The sequence below is a fragment of the Ursus arctos genome, unplaced genomic scaffold (assembly GCF_023065955.2).
Source record: "Ursus arctos isolate Adak ecotype North America unplaced genomic scaffold, UrsArc2.0 scaffold_14, whole genome shotgun sequence".
NCBI lineage: Eukaryota > Metazoa > Chordata > Mammalia > Carnivora > Ursidae > Ursus > Ursus arctos.
The window spans coordinates 35,713,049-35,733,047 of NW_026622808.1; the positions used below are offsets into that span (position 1 = coordinate 35,713,049).

The 19,999-nt window shown below is 48.9% G+C and overlaps 1 protein-coding gene across 13 annotated transcripts in view; it reads right to left on the reverse strand.

The window, feature by feature from the left end:
* The window catches only part of SFMBT1 (Scm like with four mbt domains 1), a 126,477-nt gene extending 120,754 nt beyond the window's left edge, over positions 1 to 5,723 (reverse strand). For 5 of the 13 annotated variants that reach the window (XM_044384916.3, XM_044384914.3, XM_026501024.4 and 2 more), the window contains exon 1: positions 4,767 to 4,999. The gene's annotated coding sequence lies outside the window, so the exon portion shown is untranslated. Of the gene's footprint in view, positions 1 to 581; positions 1,238 to 3,838; positions 4,112 to 4,766; positions 5,001 to 5,434 lie in introns of those variants that run through there. The other 8 variants (XM_044384915.3, XM_026501028.4, XM_026501026.4 and 5 more) reach the window with 6 other exon arrangements.
* Between the last annotated feature and the right edge of the window lie 14,276 nt (positions 5,724 to 19,999).

Genomic DNA, 19,999 nt, shown 5'->3' on the forward strand with positions numbered 1-19,999 from the left:
TTTTGACACAAGTAAAAATGAGCCAAAATGGTATCTTAAAATTACGATCCCAAATTACCATATATTATTTTTAACACGGACAAAGCATGTTTTACAAAAAGTGACCCATAAGAAAAAACACTAGCAAAAACTCCAAGACTAGAAAGCACTCTAATCTGGGCAGCAAATTAATGTGAGAAGAATGAAAACCAAGCAGCAACTCACAGGTAGCCTTACCACGGAGCAGATGTTACACAGCAGGCCCCTCAAATATTTTTTAAAAACTATTCAGGGTAAAAGTAATAATAATTTGGAATTCAAATCAAAATACTTGTTGGTTAACACTTTAAACAGAATGTCAACAGGAAAAACTCTTGAGGTATTTTAATAATTGCTCAATTCCTCCACCCATCTCATGTTGTCATTCCAAATACCTGACTGTCCTGTACTTGCAACTGCGACAATGTCCCTTCCCTCCCTCATCGAAGATCCTCTCCAAACGTCGTCCCAGACCAAACAGGTACTCTCAACTGCCCTATCCACCCCAAATCAGTTCAGCAACTAACCTTTCTCTGAATTAAGCAAAAATGTCAAAAAGGAACCTGCAAGCAGCGCTGCACTCCGTGAGAAATGCCGCCTCGCAGCTCTCCCTGCACAGCCAAATGCTGGACTGCGAAGTTACCACCTACGAAACCACAAAGTTCCAAACATATTATCTTGTAGCACGACATACAGGCTGCATCTTCTGTTTTTTAATTATGTCCTTGAGTGATCATCTAAAGATTAACAGACCTGAATAAGGTTAAAAACATCCTCTTGGATAAGAGACTAGAAATTAATTATATACAAATCTTCACGTGCCCCTGAGTTAAAGGCAAAGGTTTACATTCAAACTTGTTAAAACTTCTGCAGTGAAGTCATAGTTTTTCTATTAATAACTTGTCTTTGTTCTTATCCTCTCTCCCACCTTTGTAAAATTTAAAAATGAACTTGCAACAACCTGACCACATCCTTTTTATTTTAAATCATTTTCCAATGGGGCTAGTACCACTTGAAGAAACAGAGTCATATCAAAATCCCGCTCCCTAAAGTCTAATGGTTCAAAATCTTCCTGGCAACCAAAATCCCCAGAGACTTTCATCCAATTTAACAATTATGTATAAGGAGAAATATTTTTTTCAATTACAAAACATCCCAGTTAGATAGCAAATACTATTTACTAAAAGAAAACTACCCTGCAATAACAGAGTTATAGGAAATCATAAGAGAAAATCTTTAATATAAAAATATTTGGCGTTCAAAATATATGCCTACATAATGGTCTGCTTTCTGGATTGTACTCATTTATTTAACATGAACATAACATGAAGTGTTAACAAAAAGATCAATGAAGTTTGGGCCTGTTCTACAGACTTCAGAGTCAAAGGATGTCTGCATCCACACCCTCATTCTGTAGCTAAGCCCAGTCTAGTTACCACTGTGAAAGCAAAAGTACCCTACAGAAGCAGCAAGGTTACGGACAGGAAAAGCATTTTTAAAGAGAAAAATAAAAATTTTCAAAGAAACAAATATCAAAAGAGGAAATGCCCTTTTATATGTATTTTGTTTCTCATTTTGCACCTTTAGCTGCATCTCTCAAAATTTAATAAATTTTAAGTGAAATATCTGATAATGCAAAAGCTAAGAACTCTAAAAAGATGCACACACACAACCAGTGGATCAATTCTAACTCAGTGATGGATTACTGTCTTGGCTAATGATGCTGTGATTCTTGGAGCAGAGTAACCAAATCCAGCTTAGCTGCTGGTTAGTCAACTGACTGGCTCAATCACAGAAAACAGACTTATTCAGCAAAATCCACTTTACAAAAGAAAATCTTTGACCTTTGTGGACTATGCCCCCATAAATCCCTACCCCAGGCCTTAGACAGTTCCCAACTTCGCATCACACAGATGTCCTTGCAGTAAAAAACACAGGCCATTGTGAAGAATTACCAAGAATTCACTGACAACTTCTAACTCCTCTCCTTTAGGAGCAAAAACAAGAAAAGATACAGGAATACATTAAAAGGTATTTGGGAAGAATAGTAAATTGTTGGAAGTACTTGCTTCGGTGGAGAATATAAAAAACCCAACTTCCTAGAGGGCTAATACAAAAAGGTATCCTAATCATGTTGAAATAAAAAAAAAAAATTAATCGCACCTGACATAATTTATAGTTACCTTTTGTTTTTGCTTTCATCACTAGAGTTTTAATGACTTGATAAACCAGGCAAATATCCTGCATATATAAATCAAGTTAGTTGCTGTCATTTAAAATGTTGTTAAAGCTTTATGCCCACATTCTTTAATTCACTGAACTTTAAAAAATCAATTTTCATTCAATTTTCTCAGCCAATTCTAGGCTTTAAGGAACTGATTCATCTACTAACACCTTAAACACTGACTTGTTGGGAAAGTTCATGATCCATCCTCCAAACCTGCTGTCTGGAAATACACCACTATTCCAAAACTAGGAAGTAACACACCTCCATACTGGGCCTGTGACGACAAGGATGCCCAACAACCACAGATCCAAACCTACAAAACATTGCCTCAGCTGACAAGGGGCCTTCCGGCTAAGAAGTCTTAGAATTCTAGGTAGTAAAAACCGTAAACACTATTATAAAAGCAGTTAGAGTCATGGCAAAAATGACCATAACTCCAGCTTTACATACCTGTGTCCTTCAGCTTAATATTGCCCCTCACCCCCGAAAGAGTCCTGTTATGAAGCAAAATTCACTAGTGGTGCCAGAAGTGGTCACCTTGGGGAGGGGAGAGGTGTCTACTGAATGAGAGCAATGTAAAGGGAGCCCTTTGGGAGGCTGAAATGTTGTGTATCTTGATCTGAGTGTGGTTATCAGGGCACATAGGTCATTTAAGGTCTTACTGTAAATTAGACCTCAATTTAAAAAAATAAATATAATTTTTAAAACACATTGAAATACATTTGTAAATGTATTTGTTCAAATAAGTGACACAAAATAACACTAAATGTAGCAACTAAGATTTTTTTACCAAATGTATTTTAATAAAGATGTATATTTATTGTGAGCACTTTTATGTAGAACTTGTCAAAATACAGACTGTGATTTTTTTAATCTTTTTTAAAAGTTGCCAAATTGACATCTGAAAACATGCAGAAAGATGATCTATTCATTCTGATTGTGCAAATAAGGAAAACCAAATCTTTAGGGTAAGAACCATACCAAGATAAGGCAGCTAGTCAATGACAACAGTAGTAACAGAATGGTTTCCTGATCGTGAGCCACTCCCGTTTCCACCAGGCCGTTACTTTTGTGACATTGTAAACAAATATGAACTCTGGATCTACCTATGGCCTAGAAGGATTCAACACACTCCTCAAAATACCAGGCCAACAGGCCCCAAAATGTACACACAAAGACACACTCATCTTCCTCCTCTCAAGACAGTTGGCAAATGATCAATTACATTTTAAGGCAGGCATTTTTCTTGCGATGCAATCAAGTGTGACATCTTTAAAATGTGGTTCTGGAGGAAAAGCTATATGCAGGGATTGGCAAAATCCATCTTATTTCCTTTGAAATCTCTTCAATGGTTACTTGGCTCTCAAAACTATGTCACTAAGTAGGACTCCGGAAAACATCGCTTGGGGCCGTTCACCAGCACGGCTTTGAGTGACCCACCGGGAATAAGACCCACTCAACAGAAATCTTGCCTCTGCCCGGGGTGTCCTACCCAACTCTCTGCACATAACAAGACTTGCAGGTGACCTGTGCCTAGCGGCTTAGTTTCAGACCCCAGTGAACAGCTGACATCTTGCTAAAAACTTAACATACATCCTTTTTCCGCGGGAATTTATTTCTGTTCTCACAAGGCGATTCTGCTCCCCACCACAGCAGGCCTTGCTTCTCAGGACTCTCTGCTCGCCCCTCCACAGCCTCCTCTTCACGGTTTAAAACGAGACTTTAAGAACAGAAATCGAAACGGTCACGGCCCTCCCGAGCGCAGCTCGGGGCCCCGAGCGAGCGGGTCCGGCCGGGGTCGGGCGGCGGGTGCCGGGCGAGTCCACTGCCCGCTCGCGCGCGGCGCCGGAGAGGCCCGGCGCACTCCACCACGCTGACCCGAAGCAACCGGTTGCGGCGGCCGCTACACGCTCCGCAGCAGCGCAGCGGCCACCTCCGCCCTCCGAAGTTCGGACCGCCGCGCGGGCAGCGCGCCCCCCGGCCCCCGCTGCGGGTTCGCGCCCCGGCCCCGGAGCGAGCCCGGGGGGCGGGTCCGCGGGGGCTCGGCGGGCGGGAGCGCGGGACGCGCGGGGAGGGGCGCGCGGCGGGCCCAGCGCGCCGGGGAACTTGGGCGCCCGCCGGTACCGCCGCCCGGCCACTTTCCTTTCACGCCCCCGGGGCTGCCGCGCGCCGCGCCGCCCGCCGCGGGCCGCCGGCCGCCGCCGCCGCTGCTCGCCGCCGCGGTGAGACGCCCAGGCGCGCTCCTGCAGCCCGGGCGGCCGACGCGCGGGGCCGCGGGGGCGCGCGAGGCCGCGCGCGGCCGCCGCGCTCCCCCCGCCCCGCCCCCGCCCCCAACGTGCCGCCGCCGCCCGTTGGCGCCTCAGCCCGCGCGCCCGCCGCCCGCCGGCTCCCGGCGGTTTTTCGTTGGCAAAGTTGCGCGACCCCTTCGAGGGGGGCGCCGCGCGGTCCCCCGCCCCAGCGCCGCCGTCGCCCCTTCAGGCCGCCGCGCGGGAAGGCCCAGCTGGCGGCCCCGCTTTTTTACCTGCCGGGAGTTTTCGCGCGCGCCCTCGCTCGAACGCTGGCTTTGCCCCTTCTCGCGCTCGTTTTCTTTCTTTCTTTCCTTCTTTTCGCTTCCCCGCGCGGGCGCTTTTTCCGCTCGCGCCACCCGCGCTCGCCCGCTCGCGCCCTCCTTCCTGCTGGGCTCGGCGGAGCGGGGCGGCCGGCAGCTCTCCCCGCCCCCCTCCACCCGCGCTCCGGCGGAGGCGGCGGCGGCGGCGGCGCTCCGCGCTCCGACTCATTCCAATATGGCACGGGCGCAGGGCGCATGCGCCCGCGCCCCCCCCCCCCCATCCGCGCTCCTCCCGGCAGCCCGCGCCCCTCGCGCGGCGCGCGTGGCGCCCCCGGGCCGGGCCTCCCCGAGCCGACCCGCAAGACTTCCAGCCCGGCTGGGGCCGCGCGGGATGCTAGGTGTTCGGGCAGCTAGGGGCCGGGGGGGTCGGCGCCGCCAGCCACCCCCGCCCCTCGTGCCCCGAGCCACAACTTGCCGCGGACATCCCCGAGGCCGTGGCGCAGGGCACGCGGCGGCGCCTGTGGCCCCCGACGGCGAGGCGGCCCCTTGCGGACGGGCCCCAACAGGGAGACGCGCCCCAGGGACCCAGCGCCCACCCTGTCCCTTACCCGACCCACGAGGGAAGGGCCCTCGCGCCTCACCTCGGGTTGTGCACGGAGCCCAGCGGCGTCCGCGGTTCGGTCCTGCCGCCCGGGCCGGGGCTAAGCGCGCCGCTGTCGTCCGCACGTGACCGCCTCGGGCAAGATGGCATTAGCGGAGGAACGGACGGAGCGGCGGCCGATACCAGATGGGCGCGTGTCGCCGCCGGAGAGGGCTGCGTCCACCCGCCTGGCCCACGTCGGGGATCTGGTGCGTGCTTCGCGACCTGGAAGGGCACCCCAGTGCCGGGTGTCTACGAAGTCAGCATCGGGCCCCCAGGCGCACTGGGTGTCTCCAGGCCTCCGCAGGAGGCGCCCTGTAAATCCGAGTTTCCCTGCCGCCCGGGGCCCCAGCGAGGGGGCACAAGACGGCTGCCGAATTCGGGCAGGAGAGCCGGGGGCCCCGAGTCGGAACAGAAGTTCAAAGGTGGCTGCAAGGCGGCCCGGCAACCCGAGGTGCCCACAAGCGGTTATGTTCTCCGAGCTCGCCCCTTCCCCTGCGAGCGCAGATGCCGGTGGGACACCTCCCCCTCCCTTGCTGCTATGGGAAGTTCCCTCCGGAAGGGAGTCCTCCTGCAGCCGAGACCCAGGAGTGCCCCAACCCCCCGGGCCCGGGGAGAAGGTCTCAGACTGGGCGCTGATGACTCCTGCCTTTAAGGAAGGAGGCGCCCCACTGCAAGAACGAGGTCTGAGGTACCAAACGCGGGCTCAGGCCACTTGCCACTGACCTCACCACCGCGCTGAGAAACATTACCCCACTTTACAGACAAACTTGCCCTAAGTCACTAGGTGGCTGAATTTGAATTTGTTTTAACCACCACTTGAAAGACAACATGGCAACCAGAGAAAGAAAAATGTACAAATAAAGTATAATACTAGGGAACCCATAAAACCTTCCACCTATATACATGTCTTTACATAGTTGCAACCAACCACACATTCTTCTCTTGTGTATGCTACTCTCACTTCACATTTTCTTCTATTCACATGATTCATTCTGAAGGTGTGCAGGTATCCTCATGCATTTACTCAGTCTTCTAATATGGTATATTTGGGTTCTTTACCATTGTTTGCTTGTATGTCCTTTAATTCTGCTCTCAGGACAAATTCCTGGCAGTTGAGTTGCCAAGTGGAATGCAGAGGGGTCTTGCTCCACGGTGCCATTGGACCTTCCCCGCTTGCTCTGCGGTCTTACAGTAACGAGTGTAAGGAGTATAATACACATCTCTTTTTTCCCCTCCTACTTTGCTAGTATGTCAGTAGTTCAAGGTTACTTTAGCCTTTCTTAGATGGCTTTAAAAATGAATGTTTTTTCATCATTTACTCTCTGTATTAGCCTTTCTGTGAATGGCTGTTCATATCCATTCATCTGCTGGGACTCGAAGCTTCTCTAACGTTGAATAAGCATTTTTTATATTATCAATATTATTCCTGTGTCATCAATGATGCAAACATTTCCCAGTCTGTTGTTCTTTCTTGTTATAATTTCACGTTCAATCTGTCATTCTAGTCCTTTGTGATTTTATTGCTTGAATGCTGACAAAATGAGCTTTCTTCCACCCATCTGATGGTCTGTTTTCTGCTAGTTTTCTAAAATTTCATTTTATATTTAATTCTTTGATGACTATCCATCCCAGTTTATTTTCCTGTGTGGAATAAAATATGGACTTAACTCGCCACCAGCATCACCAGTTTTTATTGCTTATGCAATCATCACTTATTAAATAATTTTTCCCCTACCCTTTGTTCAGTAAAATCTATTTTTACACTAGGCTTTTGATTCAGGTCAATCTGTTTCTCCATTTCTTTTCACAGACCTCAGTTTGAGCAGATACCATATGGATCTATTGGTTCTTTAGAATAGGTTCTAACATCTAACAGGATTGTCTTGCCCTTCACAGAGTTTCCTGTTATTCAGAATATCGCTTGGTAACCACACTGGTTTCTGTATCCATACACATCCTAGTTAACATATAAGGATTAGGAATGCTGGCTTTGAAGATGGGACCATCCAGGTCCAACACTTACCAGCCCCATGACCTTGGCAAGTTACTTAACCCATCTAGACCTAGGGGATATATAAAATGGAAATAAGAGTAACATCTGCCTCACAAGCTCAATGCTACACACATAGTAAATGCTCAGTAAATGTCACCTGTTGTTACTGATATTTTTAGTTATAAAAAAAAATCGAGGTTTTTGCACAGAGTTGCATTAAACCTATGAATTAATTTAAATAGATCAAATATTCTGTAATATGTCATTTTCCCAACTGGGACATGTGCTCTCTTTCTATTTATTTGAATATTTTATTTTATTTTTTTTTATTTTTTTTTTTAAGATTTTATTTTTATTTATTCGACAGAGATAGAGACAGCCAGTGAGAGAGGGAACACAAGCAGGGGGAGTGGGAGAGGAAGAAGCAGGCTCATAGCAGAGGAGCCTGATGTGGGGCTCGATCCCAGATCGCCAGGATCACGCCCTGAGCCGAAGGCAGACGCTTTAACCGCTATGCCACCCAGGCGCCCCTATTTGAATATTTTAAAACTCAGAAATCAGGTTCCTTGTTGACTCCAGCCTTCCTCCACTTCATGACCCCTGAGGAAGAGGAAGAGTGGAGATTTAAAGGAATCTTTACAGTGGAGGAAGATTTAAAAGCTACCCTTTGAGAGTCTGCCTTGTGCCTGGCTGGTGTAGGTGTGGGTATGGGTGTACACACATGAAATCTCCTTTAACCCTTGCACAATCCCTCGGGGTAGATCGTGGTGTTCCCTGTGGACAAAGAGCAAACTGGAAACTTCCAGGTCACTCTTAGTGAGAGACAGAGCTAGGCCACAAGCCAGGTATGCCAGTTCCTGCTCCTTGGAAATTAAGGTGGGAGTCATGCACAGAAGAGACAGCCCCCAGAAGAGCTTGAAGAAAACAGACTCCTGGTCATGGCACACCCCCGCCCCAAAGCCTCCCAGGGCTTTCCGCTGCACTTTGAATACGTGCAAAGACCTGCTTTGGCCTATGAGACTGGCCCTGCCCACGCTCCACACTTACAGTCACCGCTCATCTGCTTTGCTTGCTGTATCCTTTCCACCCCGTAAGTATGCCCAGGTCCTTCCCACCGCTGGGCCCTTGCCCACATTGTTCCAATGCCTGGTACACTCTTCATTTTGCCTCCTGCACCCACCTTCACATAGCTGGTACCTTCACATTGTTCCAGTATCTTTTTAACAAGGTGGTCTCCTCAGAAAAGAGGTCCCTACCTATCCCACATAAACAGGTTCTCTCTCTCTCTCTCTCAACCTCCTTCCCTCCCTTCCTCCCTCCTAATTGTTTCTTCACAGTTACTTCTTATAATGTAATCTGTATTTGTCATTTGTTTGGGTTCTGTCACCTTGTCTAATCCCACAGAAAGATATCAGGCCCCCTGAGGGCAGAGATGAAGCCAGCCCTTTCCCTGACAGGCATTGGGTGGATGAGAGGGTGTCTACTGGTCAGCTGGTAGCGTGTAACACCAGAGGCAGGCACCCCATGAAGCAGCTTGGCCATTCCCAATGCTGTCTCTATTTCCCACTGGCTCTGTGGGGTAGAGCTTTTACCCCCTGTCCTCACGGACCAAGGGGTGAGTGTTTAATCATCCCATATGAATGCCCTATCCCTCCAACCCTCGCGTGCTACTTGCAGGCAGGCCTGCTCTCTGCGGTTGTGTATTCGCCCAGGACCTTGTTCTGGATGAGAACATGAGGGCCAGGCCTGGGCCCCAGGCACCAGTAGAGCCCTGGGCCAGAGAGAGGGGCTGTTTTCAACCCCAGAAAAACTTAATTAAGTTCCGAAGCCTGCCAGGCCCTGTTGTCAGCCATCAGCAGCCCTCCATTGCCACTGGGCAGCCAGCTCCCTTTAGTCAGCCCAAGTGACACAAGTCACATAATGAGTCCCTGTGGCTAATTACCCAAGTGATCAAGTGATTACTACCAACAAGTCACTGCTCACATCATGCCAATCGCCACAGAGGCCTGGTCCACTTGCTGGCCCTGCTGTCTTGGGGGCACAGGCCACTGACATTTGTCCCCCCAGCACCTGCCCTGCTCCACCTCCATGTCTTAGCTCCTGCAAATGCCTCCACCAGGCATCCCTCTTTCCTATCCTGTGTTGGAATGGAAGAGGCTTCAGTCAAGTCCAGATTTAATCATCGCTTCTTTATGGAACCTTCTTTACGGGAGCCTTCACTTCTCTGGGCCTTAGTTCCCTCATCGCTGTAAAATGGGGATAAAGCCACCTGCCTACCCGGGTCCTGAGAATCCAAGGACAGAATGTTTGTAAATACTCTTTGCAAACTGTGAACAACAGAGTTATGAGAAATAATTGGCCTGCTCCCAAAGCCACTCCTCCAGGAGACCCCTCAAGATCTCTCCATTTCTTTCTCTGTCAACCTAAGTCATTTAGCTTGTTTTTTCCCAGTTGCCTATCTTGGGAAAGACACAGGCCTGGACCCCATTTTCCAATCTTGAGTGCTGCAAGCCCAGGGCCATGCCCCATTCATTCCCAGGGGGCCCTTTCTGCCTCTACACCCCTCTTTTTTCAATTGATGGAAGAAAAATAAATTAATGGGCACAATGTTCTCAATTTTATATTATTAAGCCATACATTTTTGCACCATCAACTTCTTACCTGCTAATGAGCTCACAGGTACCAAACAGGTGACCAAGGACACTCAGCAATGCAAGGGCAACAGGGTGGGCTTTCTCTCTGGGGTGGTGAAATGTTCTAAAATTAGATATGGTGGTGGTTGCACAACTTCACAATATACTGAAAAACACTTTAAAGGGGTGAATTTTATGGTATGTGACTAAGACCTCAATTAGAAACTTGTATGAGCAGGGTACCTGGCTGGCTCAGTTGGTAGAGCACGTGACTCTTGATCTCAGGGTCGTGAGTTCAAGCCCCACACTGAACATAAAGCTTACTTTAAAAAAATTTAGGGGCACCTGGGTGGCCCAGTTGGTTAAGCATCTGCCTTTGGCTCAGGTCATGATCCTGGGATCCTGGGATCCTGGGATCGAGTCCCGCATCGGGCTCCTTGCTCAGCGGGGAGTCTGCTTCTCCCTCTCCCTCTGGCTCCTCCTGCTCATTCTTTCTTTCTTTCTCAAATAAATAAATTAAATCTTTAAAAAAAATTTATGAGAAAAGTCTACAGTGACTGTCGCAGGGGACAGAAACTGGTAACCCTTGGGTCAGGTGTGACCCACGTGGTACGTTGCCTGGGGCAGCACAGTGAGGTTGTTCACAATAGTCTCTCTTTTTTTTTTTTACATATAATTTGAATACAGTAAAATGCACCCATTTTATAGGTGTACAGTTCCCTGGGTGCTGACAGAGGTGCCCAACAGCACAATCAAGATACGGAGCTTTCCATCACCCCAGAAAGTTCCTCTCATCCCCTTCCAGGGACTGCCCTGCTCACAGGCAACCACTGATCTGACTTCTATCTCTGTAGCTAGATAAAAATTAAAAATTCATCATAGAGTAGCACTCTTTTGTGTCTGTTTTTGAGATTCACCCATGTTAGGTGTATCAGAAGATGATTCTTTTTTATTTTATTTTTTTTAAGTAGGCTTCATACCCAGCGTGGGGCTTGAACTCATGACCCTGAGCTCAAGAGTCACATGCTCTACTGACTGAGCCAGCCAGCCACCCAGATGATTCTTTTTTTTTTCCCTCTAATATTCAACCACTCCTTTATTTCAGGTTAAAAATTATTTCAATCATACAGAATGCCCAAGGAATAGAAGTTCAGCAGCTCCTTATCCTACTGGTCTTCAAAATAGTGCGCCCACACCAGTGACATTTTGAGTACATATCCTTCAGTACGTTTACTTCTGCTTAAATCGTATTATTTTATACATATGTACTATTTTAGTAAAATATCACATACATTACAAAACATATGCTAAATAAAGAAATTTTAAAAGGAAGATGAGAAAATGCTACTTTTAAATAATTTTCATTTATCAAAGGACATAACCATTGTGCCCCTCACAAAATATATTAAATGATTATATAATAATATTAAAGAAAATTATGATATCAACAATGTTAAAGAAAGGAATATGATTGAAAATCACGTTTTTACATTGCTAAAGTATATATGAAGATATACAATAAATTACACGTATTGAATTGTAGAAATTGATCAGTTTTGACATAAAACTATACCTATGAAACCATCAGTACAATAAAGAAAACAACGATTTTCATCATCCCCAAAGTGTCTTCACATCTCTTTGCAATCTACCCTCCCTCTGCCACACCCCGAGAAAGCCACTGGTCTGCTTTTTTAAACTACAGATTAGTTTGCATTTTCTGGAATCTTATATAAATGGAATGACATACTAGGTAGTCTCTTTTGCCTGTCTTCTCTCCTATGGCATCGTTTTGAGATCCTTTCATGCTACTGCGTGTGATAGTAGTCGATTCCTTTTTCTTGCCCAGTAGTAGTCCTTGTATGGATATACCACAATTTGTTTATCCATTCCCTTATTGATAGGCATTTGGGTTCTTTCCAGTGTAGGGTTACTATGAACAAATAATTATTAATTAGTAATATAACATATTTATGAAAATATAATCTATAATAAAATTTAATGTGAAATGTTAAATGAATATGTACATGTAATGTGAAATATGTAATGTGTAAATGAGAATATAATGTAATTATATAATATATAATATATGAGAATAATATATAATGTATATATTCAATATATAATAAATGCTTCATTAATAGTCATACACATCAAAAAGTGTACATATACACACATGCACACATACTTATATATGTAAATATATAAATATACACGCATACTTTTATTTAACGTGTATGTCTTTAATGGGGCATTTAGTTCCCCCGTTCCTTGCAGTCCTCTACCCATTTGCTCTGGGTAGCACACTGAAAAAAAGCAGTCACCCAGGCTTCACCCCAGGGAGGCAAATTCTAAGCGCTGGGGGTCAGGTTGGGGCTGAGGGGCTGGCATTTGAAACTAGGACACCAAGTCTCCCTATGCTGGCCAAGGACTCCTATCTCTGGCTGCTTGCAGTCCAAGAGCCAGGAGGGAGTCGGGAGTACAGCCAGCTCATAGAACATTCTCCAGGCCTGTCATGGCCCTCGTGGAGGGTCAAAGTTAGGAGATTTGCGAAGAGAGCTCACTTTTGGGCCCTTGGAAGGGAGTTGGTTGCTCAAGCCCACCGGGAGAGGGTAAGGTAAAGGGAGATGTGACCACGGACCCTCCCAGTCTCTCCCCGGAGCCACCTGCGGGGCTTGGGCAAACATAGCCTGAATCCCCCTAATGCTCAGAGTCCTCTCTCCACACCCTGCCTGCTTACTATTATTGGAGACCATCGTCCCCACCTGTCATAGACCTTGTGTCCCATCCCCACTCCTTCCCATGCTGCCATTGTTCCTTTTTATTAAGATTAGCTTATATATAATAACTGTTAGCATATTGTCGCGAATCTATAAAATGTTAACAAGGACATTTAATATGTTTGCTGCCCTTATAGCAACAGGGCTGCTTAATCTCCCTGATGAACAAAAGCCTCACAGTTACCCAGCTGGGCTTACCAGCCAAAAGCATGATGCCACCTCTATGCCCCCAATTTGGTGCCTGGTTGTGCACTGGGTGGATTTAGGGGAAAGAGATTTCTGCCAAATACAGACAGAATCAGGAGAAATACCGATGGACCTCGCTTTACCCAGTGGCTTTGTACAAAATGAAGTATGGCCAATTGAATCCTAATTTTCTCATTACTTACTTTGTAATTCCTGAGATGTGTGCTCTTCATTCCTGCTGGGTCCTGCTCCTAAGGCCTCCAATTTCCACTCTCCACTGTCCTCATCCAGTCAGGTCTGGAGTACAAAACCTGGGGCAGTCACTTAACATCTTGATATCAATTACTTTATCCTTAAAATTCGGCTAGTAGCACCCGGGCTGTTGAAAGCAGAGCATGGCGCTCAAAGATGTCTGGAGATTCTTTCAGCTCCAAGATCCAGGACTGAGCTTGTGAATATTTCAGAGAAGGAGTTTTCTAGCATGTTCCCAAGCAGCAGAGCCAGACTAAATCATTCATCCCTCCTTCCTCTCATTGACGCTTGCTGTGTGCCTGAGCAAGCTGGATTGAGTCCTCACTGCCCTGCCCCCAGAGGTGTTCCCAGCTGGGTGACACCCTCCCTAGGGTTGGTTCCATGACAGAGGGGTATAGACAAAGCCTCCCTCCAAGGGAGGAGGCCTGATTTCCTCTCCTGAGAAGGAAGCAGGAAACCTGAGTCGTAGCCCAGCTCTGCTTATAACTGTGGGGGCACAGTCCCTTCTCTCCCAGGGCCTTGCTCTTCCTCTGTGCAGGAGAGAGGGGTGGGCAGGTTGGAGAGAGGCTCTGTAGACCTTCTCAGAGCCTTTGTGCTCGGTCACGTACTAGATCCAATATGGTGGCAGGGGAAGGGCTGCTAAGGACAGGCAGCCTTGGGGACAGGCTGTCTTCAAACAGCAAATGTCTTGTGTGCCCTTCCGGCCCTTCCTGACAGGACCCCAGCAGCCAGAGGATTCGGTAAGGGCCTGTACCTTCGTGTGGTGCTCAATTTGTAGCTGGTGATCACCAAATGTGAGCTCCCTTCTCCCTCCCGGAGGGTGCAGCCCGCACCTGCCCACACCAGCCAGACCCCTCCATTGCAGGAGGCTTCTGGGTCCTGGAGGATGTCTGCCTCTCCTAGCAGCCAGGCGCATCTCCAGATGGGGCAAGGAGGTGGCTCTTTGAGGCACCGGAGGGTCTGGAGCAGAAGGACTTCCAAGGATGAGAAACAACTGAAATTTGCACACGTTGCTAATGGCAGTTTCTTCTAAAGTTCAACACAAACTTACCCTGTGATCCAGTTTCTCCACTCGTAGGTGGAGAAATAAAACCACAGAAATAAAAACATGTCCACACACACAAGCTGGCACAAGAATATTCACAGCGCTTTAATTCATTATGGCCGAAAACTTTGGAAATCGCCCAAACGCCCACCGACAGAAGCACAGATAAACCAACTGTGGTACGCCCATACAATGCGATACTACCCCGTGGTAAAAAAGAACGAACAAATGTCACCCATAACAACGAGGAGGAATCCAAATAACATGATTCTGATCAAAAGAAGACGGACCCAAAAAAGAACCTACTGCATGACCACATTTACTCGATGGTCTAGGACACCAAACCAATCTCCGATGACAGAGGTCAGAATACTGGTTAATTCATGGGGCGCCTGGGTGGCACAGCGGTTAAGCGTCTGCCTTCGGCTCAGGGCGTGATCCCGGCTTTATGGGATCGAGCCCCACATCAGGCTCCTCCGCTATGAGCCTGCTTCTTCCTCTCCCACTCCCCCTGCTTCTGTTCCCTCTCTTGCTGGCTGTCTCTATCTCTGTTAAATAAATAAATTAAAAAAAAAAAAAAGAATACTGGTTAATTCTGGGGTAGGGTATATCAACGGGCAAGGGATACAAGGGAATTTTCTGGAATGAGGAACCTTGCTCAGGGTCACCGTCACACAGGTGTCTGTCCAGCACGTTGTACTGTCATGATTAGTGCCCTTTACTGAATGTAGGTTATTCCTCAATAGGAAAAATAAACCTCCCACGTGTGCCCTTGGGAAAGGGCAGCTGTGGGGAGAAGCAGGCGGGGGCTTGTGCCTGTGCGCCAGGACTGCCTTCGTCCGACACACGCTGCAGGACCCTGGCTGGGAATTCGCCCTCCTGGTTCGGGAATCAGTCTCAACGGAGCGCCGGGCCCACTGGCTGGTGAATGAGCTCAGTGACGGGCAAGCACAGTTCACAGCATGGAGGCTTTGGAGGCCTTTCCCCCAGACACGCCGGCAGATCTCAGCTTGATAGGCCACATCCTGCCCTCCAGGGAGCAGGGCCACCTTTCAGCATTGGGCCCCAGGGCTCTTCTGAGGCCCTCGGACTGCCTGGCCAGGGTGGGACACGAAGGCCAACTCTAGCCAACCTTGCTGGGAGGGGGTGCTCAGCACGACCCTCTCCTGAGGGTCCGCTCTGGTGCAGGAGGCCACAGGGCTGGACCCCGATAGACCTTAGCCACTGCGCCCACTCTGGGGTCGCCTGTCTGTGTTTTTTGTCTGCCCTTTTTCCCCCGAGTTGGCCTGTCCACCGTTCCCCCCACTGAGCACCAGCCTTCCGGAGACTGCCCCCTACCTGTTACCTTCTGAGCGCCGATTCTGCGGGAGAAATGAACCCCAGGGACCCACACCTGTGCCAAGACATGGTTTCCTCACGTGGGAACAGACCCCCCACACACACCCCTCCCAGGAGGACCCACAGACAGCCGGCACCATTTCTTGGGGGTCTATCTACTAAACCCTGGGCAATTTTGGACAAGCAGAGGTTTGTGGCCCCCTCCCATGTGTGCAGCCCCGCCCTGGGTGGTCTGTCCATGTGCTGGCTCATTCAGTTCTCACCACAGCCGTGTGACGTAGGCAGTATTCTGCCCCCTTTACAGATTGTGAGGCAGAAGCTCGGAGAAGAAAATCACCTGCCCAGACATTCTCTAACATAACCCCCAAAGTGCCTCAGTCAGATAGGAGGCCCATCCCGCCCTCTCCCCTGCTCTCCCTCTCTACCCACCATCTCCCACTCAGGGCCTTCTTTGGGCAAAGGAAAGTGAGCCTAGGGCCTCCTACGAGTGGGCTTTTCTGAAAGCCTATTTCCATTATCAACTGGGTTTGCCCTCTCTTGCCCTGGAGCCCTTGGTGTCTAGCCAGACATCTCCAGTGGCCTTTGTAGGAGGGCACGGAAGAGGGACAACAGGGTCAGGGAGGGTCTGCAGAAACACCTGAGACAGGTCCAGGACACTTCAGCCTTTCCCAGCACCTAGCCCGGTGGATACTAAAATCCATACTGAGCTCCCAGCACCTGGGCCTCACTTTTCAGCTGCCCAAAGCACCCACCTGCCTATTGCCTCTCTACCTCCTGTCCCAGGTCCCCCTGCACCCCATTTCCTGGAGACAGAAGGTAAAGCCAGAGAGAATGAGATCACTCATCCAGAGGCAGAGGCCCAGGAAAGCTGACCTTTTCCAAGTGGGTTGCTTTAGGCCTAAGCAAGGACCATCCAGCCACATCTCCAGCCAGCCCTGCTGTCAGATGTCAGGGAGAACTTGGGGCCGGGGTGTGGTCCAAGCCTACCCTGGAGGAGAGGGCCCCTCAAGCAGCTGACCACCATCTCCAGGTCTCCCTGGCTCAGGGAAGGAGCTGAGGTCAGGAGTCGGCAGGCTGTGCTTCAGGACAGGGCTCACCATCAGCTCCTGCCTCAGTAGACACAAAGACCTTTGGGGTGGGGCCAGCTGCCCTCATTCTGTAATCTGGGCATGTCCCCAGGGGTTGGGCAGAGGTCAGACTCTCGGGTGATCTTCCCAGCCCTGCCCCTGCCCTTCCAGGTAAGCTGAGTGTGAGAGGTATCGTCTTGGTTAGGTAGTTCGGATAGGAGAGCGGGGTAGACGGCAGGCCCCAGTGAGATCCGCTGGTGGGTCAGGCGGGGAGCACGGGAGGCTGACGGAGATGTGAGACACCTGGCCTCCATCCCTGAGAAGAGCACCACCCATGGCAAGACCAGCCAGGCCCCAAATCACAGCAGCTGAGGATCAAGGCCGTGGGGTGGGCCTCAGGAGAGCGAGAGAAGCAGGAGGGGTCCTGGAGTGGGGGGCGGTGAGGGGCCAGGTCTCAGCCAAGGGAGGCGGATGGAAATTTAGTGGGGCTAGACCAAGAAATTGTGAGAGGACTGGGGTGGGGAGGGACAGAGAAGAAGAATGAGACAGGCCAAGACAAGGTCTGGAGCGGGGACACGGGCAAGTGCAGGGAACAGTGAGCAGTTCCCCTGGCCGGACTGGAAGGGGTTTGGGGGTTGATCACAAAGGGCCTGGATGCAGGGAATGGTAATGATACTGACATCGACGGTACCAAGGGCTCATTCGCACCTGTGATCCTCCCACTGCAGCCGCAGGAGGTGGGGACTGTCATTAGCCCCTCGTACAGTGTGAACTCTGAGGCTCAGAGAGGGCCGCAGGGAGTAAACAGGGAGCCCTGGGCTCTCAGTCCCTGTCCCCCGCCCCCCCACAGGTGGCGGGCACACACTACCATCTGGGGATACAGCCAGGAATTTGCGCAAGGAAGAGACAAGGTCAGGCACACATTTTGGAAAGAGTATACGTGTGTGTGGCAAGTGACACCATAAACGAAGTTAAAATGCAAGTGAGAGACTAGAGAAAACACTTGCCCACGTGTAACAAAGGAGTAAAGTCCCTAACGCAGAGTCAGTAAGAAACAGATAAAAGCATAGCAGGGTTGGACCAAGGATATAAACAGACTCTTCATAAAAGAGGAAATAAAAGTGGTCGCTAAAGGGGCACCTGGGTGGCTCAGTCGGTTGGACGTCTAACTTTGGCCCAGTCAGTCGTGATCCCAGGGTCCTGGGATCAACGCCCCCACAATCTGGGCTCCCCACTCAGCAGGAGAGTCTGCTTCTCCCTCTCCCTCTGCCTTTCCCCCTGCTTGAGCTCTCGGGCGCATGCTCACTCTCTCAAATAAATAAACAAAATCTTAAAAAAAAAAAAAGTGGTCACTAAATAAGAAAAGATGAGTTAGCAACATGAAAAGGCAACCTACGGAATAGGAGGAAATACATGCAAACCCTGTGTCTGATGACAGGTTAATACCCAAACTACAGAAGGAACTCGAACAACTCGACAGCAAAAACAAAAACAAATAACCTGATTAAGAAATGGGCAAAGGAAATGAATAGACGTTTTTCAGCTGACAAATGGCCCATAGGCATATGCCAAAGTGCTCACCATCACTAATCAAAACCTCAGTGAGATGCCACCTGACACCTGTTAGGATGGATCTTATCAGAAAGGAAGGAAGGAAGGAAGGAAGGGAACAGGTATTGGTGAAGACGGGGAGCCAAGAGAACCCTGGCACTCTGTCGGTGGGAACGCGTGACCCAGCAGGGCCACTTTTTGGTATGGATCCAGAGAAACTGAATTCAGGGTCTCAAAGAGACATCTGTACTCCCAGGTTCACTGCAGCATTATTCACAATAGCCAAGACATGGAAGCCAGTGGATAAATGGATAAAGAAACTGTGGTACGTGCACACGCACACGTACACACACACACGCGCACGCACACACGTGCGTACACACACGCACGTACACACACATGCACACATGTGCGCATGTACACACATACGCACGTATGTGCAGTACACACGTACACACGCGTGTGCACGTACACACATGCACGCGCGTACACGCACACGTACGCACACGTACACACACACAAAGGAATATTATTCAGCTACAAAAAGACTGGTGACATGGATGGACCTGGAGAGCATCATGCCAAGTGAATTAAGCCAGACACAGAAAAACGAATACTGTACGGTCTCACTTATACGTGAAATCTAAAATAGCCCAAACTCACAGAAGCAAAGAGTAGAATGGTCACCAAGGTCTGGGGGGAGGGATGTCCTGGGAGACGTCGACGACGGTTATGCAAGGCGGAGGGGTTCTGGAGAGCTGACGTGCAACACGGTGACTGTGGGTAACAAGACTGTACTGTGTGCTTGAACTTTGCTGAGAAAGGGGGTCCTAAGTTCTCACCATACACACACGCAAAAGGTAACCATGTGAAATGATGGATATGTTGATTATCTTGATTATCACACTGCATATGCATATTAAATCACCAGCTTATACGCGTACATACGTACGAATAAACAATAAGCTGGGTAAACTTGTGAGTAATGACAGAAACTCACGTTGAAAGAAGATGCTTTGGCAAAGGGTTAGCTCAACAAGTCCCCTTATCCCGGGTGGGGCACAGGCTTCTCCCATCTCCCTACCTGCCCCCATCCCAACCCAAATGTAATTGTTGGGGGGTGGGGTGGAGAGAAAGGAGAAAATAAGCTCTAAAAATAGTTAGAAATGTGAACTTTCAAAGAAGGATTGAGTCTTGAAGCCGACATGAGGGCTGGCGGGAGGGAGTCAGGGCGTGGGGTGGCGTGTCCTTACCGACGGGAGGCCTCCGGAGCCGGAGCCGTCAGCGCCACCACCGTCACCGGCAGATCTGCAACCATTTCACGTTCACAAAACACCGGACAAATCAGCTCTATTATGTGAAACTCACATGCTAACAACTTTCTGTTTTTATGTAATAAACACATTGGTTGAGTAGCACAAGTATTCTTATTCTCATTTTATAGCGAAATACCAAACTACTAACCCTAGCAAACCCTGAACTTGTGGGGAACAGGCCATGGGAGTCTTTCGACTTAGTTTTTTTGTATTACATTTTATTTTATTATTAAAAATTTTTTTGTTTCTTTTTTAAGATATTTATTTATTTGAGATGGAGAGAGAGCGAGCGCATGTGCACGTGCACACACACGCACGTGCGTGAGCAGGGCGGAGGGCAGAGGGGGAGGGAGAGAGAGAATCCCGAGCAGACTCTGCACTGAGCGTGGAGCCCCCACAGGA